The 8,839-nt window shown below is 41.9% G+C and overlaps 1 long non-coding RNA gene across 2 annotated transcripts in view; it reads left to right on the top strand.

Moving 5' to 3' along the window:
- The first annotated feature begins 1,223 nt into the window (after positions 1-1,223).
- LOC113972191 overlaps positions 1,224-8,839 on the top strand; it is a 32,871-nt gene continuing 25,255 nt past the window's right edge. For both annotated transcript variants that reach the window (XR_003535791.1, XR_003535792.1), the window contains exons 1-2: positions 1,224-1,308; positions 2,463-2,610. This is a non-coding gene — a long non-coding RNA (uncharacterized LOC113972191). The remainder of the gene's footprint in view (positions 1,309-2,462; positions 2,611-8,839) is intronic.

Below are 8,839 nucleotides of genomic sequence, written 5' to 3'. Positions count from 1 at the left end.
CTGGCAGGTCTTGGCAGTGATTAGGTGGAGCCTTCACCCAGGCATGTGTGGGTGATTTGTTATAAGTTCAAACCTTATCGCCAATGATGGTTCACTTATACTATATAATACATTTGTGATACTGTCTATAAAAAAATACATCTAGCTTAGTAAACTCATGAAAAGGAGTGTGTTAGTCTCTGCCAGTTTCTCCTTTCTGTTTATCATTCCTCCTTTTCACTAAATTCTAGCAGGGTGCTCCTCTATTTCTTGGCTTTCCTGTCCTCCAAAACTCTTCCAGTTGAAAGATGCTGACCGGATTTTCCTTTATGCACTAGGCTTGTGAACACAGTATGTAAATGTATTTAAATAAACAAAAATTTAGTATAATGGGGAGAGAGAGAGAAGCATAGATGATGTCAGATGTGGAATCCTGAGCAATCTACATCAGATCTGTGTAAGACCCTGGGCAGAGTGGCAAACACCCATGGTCATATCCTCTTTCTCCAGGCTGGATATGACTGCAGCAGCAGCCAGCTCCTGCATGCTTTTTTTCCTTGAGTGTATGTTGTCCATACCATGGCAAACTGGCTCAGAGCAGTCCCATCTATACCTAGATCTCCTGTTTCAAGAAGAATATGGGGCTTTCTATGACATTTAGGGCATTACTAATCAGAGATCAGTGAGGATTCTTATGTCACTGAGTGAAATCTGAACTTTGGAAACCAGTGAAGCTACTACTGCAAACTGCAGCAAGGCCATGATGACACATGTAAGTTTGAAAACAGATTTTGAGTTATCCTCAGTCTTTGCAGTCATATCCCCAGAAATCTGTGTTTTACCTTCTCCCAGGAACATTAAGAACAGAAGAGCATCTTGCCTCGTAAGCAAAGATGGTAGAATGATAGAGCCTGTAAACCAATGTTTTTAATAAGGGGCATCCACCTTCCCTCAGTTTCACTGCTGGCATTACCTCAGATTAGTGGTGTAATCCTCTCTCTCCTGTTTCTGGAGAATCTATTTTAATGTCTTGCTGCATCTGTTTCCTGCTCCATTCTGCTTAGAGTTTTTCCTCTTGTTATGTGAATCAGGCAACTGCTGGGATACTCAAAACCATTGAACCCTTTCAATTTGAGTTGTAGGCTTTCCCCATCTGTGCTGATAACTAACAGGGCTTCACTTTGCCATTCTTCTACTTGTATGTTTAATGTTTCTGCAGTGACTCTTTGCATTTTCTCTTTGTGGTGCTGTGGCATTCAAAGATGCCAGTAAAGATCAAAGCCAGGTTGAGCCAGCAATTTACAAAGCCCAAATCCATGAGAAAACATGGTATGTATCCCAGAGAGCTTTCATTCCTATGTGATGATAAGACTTTTTTAAGAACTTTATATAGGGCTGTCAGAATGTGAGAAGTTGTCTAGTTTGACTGAAAGGAAGGAAAAAAAGACAAGTTCCCTGGTAGGAATTTAGGTCATGTCTAGTGTGAGCAGCCTCCTGCCTCACTCCTCCTCTCCCATTCAGCTTCAGCATTTTTGAGCAAATAATAAGAAAGTTTCCTGCAACCTCAGAGCACCACCTATAAACCCAGACACTAAGAGTAGAGGCAACTCCTGCATCTGATTCAGAGGATCTGTGCACTGCAGGACTCCCCAGTAACACATGCCACAGATGTTTGTCAGTGCTGGTTTTTTCTTTCTTTAGTAGCTCTAGCATCTTGTTGAGTGCATAGCACAGAAGAAGTGACCAGCATTGCTCTAAACTGCCTGTTATTACCTCAAGATGGGCTCTTACTAAAATATTCAAGCACTATTTACTGTGTTCTGAGTATATAGTACTCTCCATAGATGTTTGCAGATAGTTAAGATAGGATACTAAGCAATTATGAAATGGAAGCGTTTCATGAATTTAATTTTCTGATATTCAAAGCACGAGGGAAAAGTACTAGTATTAATACAGTAGAGTCTCCAGGATAATTTTGCATGAAAATGTTACAGTTAAATATTTTGAGTAAGCTCTGCAAGTGCAGACTGGCCTGTGCAGCAGCCTGCTTACCATATCAGGAGCCACATCACTGAGAACTCTGTGGCCCTCAAGTGAAAAGTTTCATTTGTAAAAGGATCTTGGAATCATTCTTCCCCCTGCTGTTTTCATCATTTGACAACTGCCTTCACAGCAAGACACCATTTCCTTCTTGGCCTCATCTCACTCATTCAGTACCCACCTGGAACAAGCCAGACAGGTTTTCTACAGGCAAACAACAGTGTCATTTGAAGTAGACTTCTCTCAAAGCAGGATCCCTTTTGTACCTTTTTAGACAGGGTCTTAGAAAGCCAAAAAAAAAAAAAAAGGTTGCTTAAAGATCTCCCATTTCTATGAGTCTTAGTAAACGGACCTGCTTAGAGTGTTTGAGGGATTCTAAGATATTGCTGATGACAGCTGAAACTCTAACATTTTTCTCACCTATTTAGTTTCCTTCCCTCGAGGTTTACATTTTCACTTGCTTTCATGCAGAAAATAAATTCCATGGAAAGGAAAGTCTTAATAACTAGCCTGTAGTAAAGAATATGGCATAACTGGCATAATTCCTTCTGTCTGAGAAGCATGAAGATTGCATCACTGAAGACTGTGCCTGTAAGTAAATTAATAAAAAAAAAAACAAGTTCAGGAAATTAAATTCATTATGAAGATAATGGAAAATTCTGATTTTCCTTGCTGCTGTAGTCACGCACACTTTAATTGTTGCCTGAAAGAGTCAACACCTTGTAAAGAAAATAAACATCCTCTTCTCTTAAGACACTCTTCAGTTTTCTAGGGATAGGTGGTGGTCTGTTTTACTGCTAGCCTGGATCCAGTCAATGCCTGAGCTTGTGAGTTTAAGGGAATGTCTGCACTTCCAGGTGCCATTGACATTCATCTGTCCCATAATGGCTGCACCCAAGAGTCACACAGAACTCTTCTCAAGCACATTGAAAAAATCCTGTGACATAACTCCACTGAATTGAATGGAGTATTCAAGCTGTGTTTCAACCTACCCTGTTACATAGTGTTACATTCTGTTCATCTTTATTTAACAGGGGTAAACATGGTTGAAGTGTTTGTAGCCAGAGGAGGAGGCAGCTGTGCACTTCAGTGCTGGGGATGGCAGGGTTTGGTGGAACAGAGCAAGGAGCTAAGAACAGATAATTTTGCCCAGCTTCATTTGTTAATCAGTTTATTTCACTTTCTCCAGTTTTGCAAATCAGACATAATCAGGTTCCCTTAATAGCTTGATAGATCTGTGTGTTCAATTATACAGAGCAATGTTATTCATAGGTCCTTTTAATTTCCCCATATAGACTAGTCTTATTAATATTTATTTTATAATCTACTTACAAATTCAGAGTGGGTAATCTCTGTCTAAATGAAGCTGCTGTTCATACAGAGCTCTCTTTGTTTTCTTTGAAGAAATCATAGTAGCACTTAGCATTGTGAAAATCTTAAAGCACAGAAAATATAATTGTGAAGCATCATTAACGATGCCAGCGCCCAGAATGTTTGTCTACATGATCTTCAGGGTCCCTTCCAGCCCAAACCATTCTGTGTTGCCAAAACAGCTGGCAGGAGGGAGCATACTGAAGCCTCAAGTTCAGAAACACTGAACCACTTTAGGTCTCGGCCCCTGCCATTGTGTTTAGCTATAAAAGTCTTGTTAAGATGTTTAAGAAGCCATGTGCTTGGACAATGGTAGATTTCCTGCTGAGGTCCCAAATGACCCAACCTCTGCCTCCTTTCACCTGTTGATTCTAATCAATGGTAGCAGAGGGGTGGGGGAAAATATTGAGCAGGCTTCTTGAAAAATGCAGGGTATGACCTAAGGATGATTGCAGCTTCTTCCAGTTCTGGGCATTGGGTTGTTTCTTGAAACATGAGGAACTGTGTCTGTAGAACCAATCTGGAATATATTCACTGTGTGTTTCTTGGAAATTTGTAAGTGGGTATTTGAAGGACTTAGGCACCCTTCAGTCCCTGTCAGTGGTAACAAGTGTTTTGTGAAGCATTTAGGCACACGCACAAGCCTGTCCCTACTCAGTAAAGCACTTCACTGTGCTTTTAAGCCCCTTGATTTCTACTCTTGGGTTTATCAGCAGGAGGTTTTTCAAAGGTAAGAGGCTGTCCTTATCTCACAAATGGGCTAAGCTGCCTTATGGCAAAGTAGTTCTCAAAACTGTTGGTTCCACAAAATGTGAAAGTTGTTCTCCCTCCCCTGCTGCAGTGGTCCATGACTTTAGGACCATTCCTTTCTAATCTGTGCATTTGGGAAATATTGATTCTAACAATGTCACTTCTGCTTCTTATTCCCTCAAACTGGCACTAAAAATCCTGTGTATTTTACCCAGATTGAGGCATTTGCAGGATGATGCGTCCATGTCACTCATTACCTCTGTAAATGTTCCTGTTCTTGCATCAACTTGTTCAGGACAGTTCTCTTGGATGTGCACAAATGAAGCAAGGAAGATCAAACAGATGTTAAAGCAGGAAGAAATGTCTCATATTTCTTCATAAGATTTTGTACAGAAAGACACCACATTGAGATTGAAAACACCACACGGATTCTTGCAGCTACATGGAAACTTTTATTGCTTCTATCCCCTTTTTGCCCTGAATAGCTGGGCAGATTTTGGGGTGGAGGCAAAGGATGTCCAGGTTTCCCTGCTGACTGGGGATGATGCCAGAGATTTTTGACATTCAGGTATCATTAGAGTCATCTTTTCTGATGTTCTTTGTAGTCCTGACTAAAGGGCTTCATCTGGTAATGCTGAACTAAATTATCTCCAAAAGTACCCATTTGTGACATAGAAACAAGAAAGCATTGTACATCACTCTGTAAACTGGGCAAGTGTCTGCTCTCACAGTGTAAAAATGTGCACTTCCAACTCATTTCACTCAGTTTTGGATCTCATCATGAGTTTTTCTTCCAAGTTAAAGCACAGTAACCAGGAAGGGATAACAAGAAAAATTGGGGATGTGGAAAAACTTTTTTATGAAAGACTGACAAGATTGATGCTGTTCACTATGAAGAAGCAGTAAATAAGAACAGATATGAAAAGGTCTCTTATCATTTGATACTGTGAAGCCAAGAGGGGCCTCTTGCCTTTGCTCCTTCTGCCATGACAACAGGAGATAGAGATATTCATTTAAATGAAAGACCTAACAACTGTTTGAAAGGAAATTACTTATTTTTTCCCTACCCCATATTTTTAGCTGTTTCAAGATATCATAGAGATGAAGAGATTAGTGAGTTGTTTTTTAAAGCATGCTTATTCATAGACAGAATACTCCATTATAAATCAAATGTGACAATACTACAAATAAACCAAAACCAAAAATGCTCAAAATATTTGAAAGAATCTTAGTGTTACAATGCCATGGTTGGTATGCAAAGCTCCTGTACTTTCAGAGATTTGCTCCATGTAATATAAAATGTAACAAGAGTCAGAGGGATGAGAAACACAAAAGACTTCATGGAAATGCAAACTCTGAATAATGTTCCTTCATAAATATATAAGCAGCTTCTATGAGCATCAACTGGACATAACGTATTATACTGAATCTAAACAGTAGATATAAAACTGTGAGTTGGAAAGTTAAAGTTACTTAAAATGAGGGATAAATTGTGTCTCCTGGTATGCATGTAAGTAGGTATTTAGTTGAGACACCAGTAGTTTTAATGTCTAATTGACATGGTTCTTGAGGTTTAGTATATTCTTCTCAGAGAACTTGCTGATGTTTTCATTTTCTGCTGTCTTTCCAGCTTAGCAGCAGAGATTATTTGATGCTGAGGTTCTTAGCATGCTTTTGTTATTTACAGATGACATGGGTAATCCAGAAACTTGTCCAACAAAAAAAACAACCATGCAGCCAAGTGAACTGGAAATGAGTAGTGTATGTGGTAATGACAAAAAAATAGCAATCCACTTAAAAAAGAAAACAACACAACGACCAACAAAAAGAGCTCACTAGGAACTCCTTGTAGAAAAGGTTTGACAAGTCTGAAAACATTTGGCAGCAGATGTGTCAGCAAGAGTTTTATCCTGCACCCTGATTTGCTTTCTGATTCCTTAATTGTCGAGCTGGGCTCCGGTATTTTAGTTTTACTGTAAGAATCCTGGCTCCAGAAGGGTAGTTGCAGTCATTTGGTGGTGTTAAATTTAGCATTCATCTCCCTGACTAAACTCTGTAATGCTGAGGGCTTGGTATGCAGTCATTGAATCCTCTGCCTGGAGGTGCCTCAGGGCTGCAATTTTTATGGTTTTCCCATCTAATATTGTGCTGCATTCCTGAAGGTATCAGGGTATGAGGGGAGAGAGGGAATAGGGGGAGACTGATGGAGAAGTATGAAAAAGGGAACTCACAAGAAGGGAGCCAACAAGAAAGGTGGAGAGAGATTCCAACGGGATGAGGTTCCACAAGGCCAAGTGCCGGGTCCTGCACTTTGGCCACAACAACCCCCAGCAGCCCCACGGGCTGGGGACAGAGTGGCTGGAGAGCAGCCAGGCAGGAAGGGAGCTGGGAGTGTGGATGGACAGGAAGCTGAACATGAGCCAGAGTGTGCCCAGGTGGCCAAGAGGGCCAATGGATCCTGGCCTGGATCAGGAACAGTGTGGCAGCAAGAGCAGGGAAGTGATTCTTGCCCCTGTGAGGCCACCCCTGGAGTGCTGTGTCCAGCTCTGGGCCCCTCAGTTCAGGAAGGACATGGAGGGGCTGGAGCAGGTCCAGAGAAGAGCAACAAGGCTGGGGAAGGGACTCAAGCACAAGTGCTGTGAGGAGAGGCTGAGGGAGCTGGGGCTGTTCAGCCTGGAGAAGAGGAGGCTCAGGAGAGACCTCCTCACTCTCTCCAACTCCCTGACAGGAGGGGGGAGCCAGGTGGGGGTCAGGCTCTTCTCCCAGGAACCAGCAGTAGGACAAGAGGGCACAGTCTTAAGCTGTGCCAGGGGAGGTTTAGGTTGGATATTAGGAAGAAATTCTTTACAGAGAGGGTAATTAGACATTGGAATGGGCTGCCCAGGGAAGTGGTGGAGTCACTGTTCCTGGAGGTGTTTAAGAAGAGACTGGATGTGGCATCAGTGCCATGGGCTGGGAACCACAGCAGGGTTGGATCAAGGGTTGGACTTGATGATCTCAGAGGTCCTTTCCAACCTGGATGATTCTACGATTCTATGATTCTATTTACAAGGGCTTGGAGTGACAGGACAAGGGGGAATGACTTCACACTGACAGAGCACAGGGTTAGATGGGATATTGGGAAGGAATTCTTGGCTGTGAGGGTGGGGAGGCCCTGGCACAGGTTGCCCAGAGAAGCTGTGGCTGCCCCTGGATCCCTGGAAATGTCCAAGGCCAGGTTGGAGAGGCTTGGACCAACCTGGGCTAGTGGGAGGTGTCCCTGCCCATGGCAGGGGGTGGAACAAGATCAGTCTGAAAGTCCTTTTCAACCTGAACCATTCTGTGATTCTATGAAGTTATACACTGTCCTTCACCCTCCTCCTAGTCTAATGAGATGTTCAGGGATCCCTTTCAATGATGCAGCAGCTGGCCGTGATCCATGAACCAAGGGTTGTTCCCTGGGAGGCAACATGCCTCTAGCCAGGAAATTTATTTCAATAAGGAGCATAAGAAGGAGAAACCAGGCAGAACCTTGAGCAGCTAACCTGTTACAACAGGCAGCAGTGCCCATGTTCACAGGCATTGCTGTGGTGCTGGATCAGGCCTGCAGGTTCAGGAATGTTTGTTGGGTTCCTCTTTATATCTGTAGAGCGCTGGGTTAAAATTTGTCACTTCAGGCTTTTAATTAGAAAGTGTAATTGGAGTTTTCAAAGACAGAACACAAATCTTGGTAACTAACACACACATATTGTTTGAAACTTCTCATAAAATGAACTGTAAAAGTTTAATCAAAATGAAAGTTTCCTTGCACAAATGAGCCTAATCCAGTATCTGGAAATGTAATGTCTTCTCCAGTGACAGAAAGTAAATTTTCTTTAAAAGAGCCTGAACATTTCAGTTATTAAAGGAAACAACTTAAAACTTAAGTATGTTCTATTCATCAAGAATCAATAAGGTTGGAACCTTAAAGATCATCAAGTCCTGCACTAGAACAGATGGTTACTGCAGGGTACAACAAGGAAGGCAGAGAGGAAAGGATTGTTTTTTGAATTCATGTGTTAATCTGTTGGGAGGAAGAATGCTTACATAGACCTCAAGCCATGCTCATGCTCACCCCATTCCTGTCTGTCCCTTTATCCTTATTGTCCAGAGTTTAGACAGCAAACTGTGAACAATTTGCCTGCAAATTGAGCACACTGAATCTTAACAAAGTGTGGAGCCCCTCAGGGCCAATGGCAGGGGGTGGAATGAGATGATCTTTAAGGTCCTTTCCAACCCAAACCATTCTGTGATTCTGTGATTCCAATAAAACACAAAATTTGTAACAGAAGGGCTGTAATGACATTCAGGATAATGGTGGTACGTCCTAGAAATGTGTAATTTGTTTATTGTCTTATGGTTTCTTTAAGTGTTGTATATATTTCCGTTATTTAGTTAATTGATTAATTGAAATACCTACTGTAACCTTTAGGTATATTGCAATTAAAAATATACCTAAAAATATACCTTCTCTTTCAGCAGAGAAGGTCGGTAACAGTAATTTTAAAAAGTCATCCACCAGTTAGAGAAAGAACTCAGTTATCCTCTGCATTTTCAGCTGAAAAGGATGAGAGATTCAAGGATAGAGCAGGCACAGTGGGGGCCTCTCTGGGAGAGGAGCAGGGTCATCTCAGCCCAGAAAGCTGCTTGCAGTCCCACAACCTCCAAAGTCAGCTTCCAT

The sequence above is a fragment of the Neopelma chrysocephalum genome, unplaced genomic scaffold, assembly GCF_003984885.1.
Source record: "Neopelma chrysocephalum unplaced genomic scaffold, ASM398488v2 Primary Assembly neopelma1_89, whole genome shotgun sequence".
Classification (NCBI taxonomy): Eukaryota; Metazoa; Chordata; class Aves; order Passeriformes; family Pipridae; genus Neopelma; species Neopelma chrysocephalum.
Note: the sequence above shows the minus strand (reverse complement) of the source record. Positions and strands in the feature narration are given on the sequence as shown.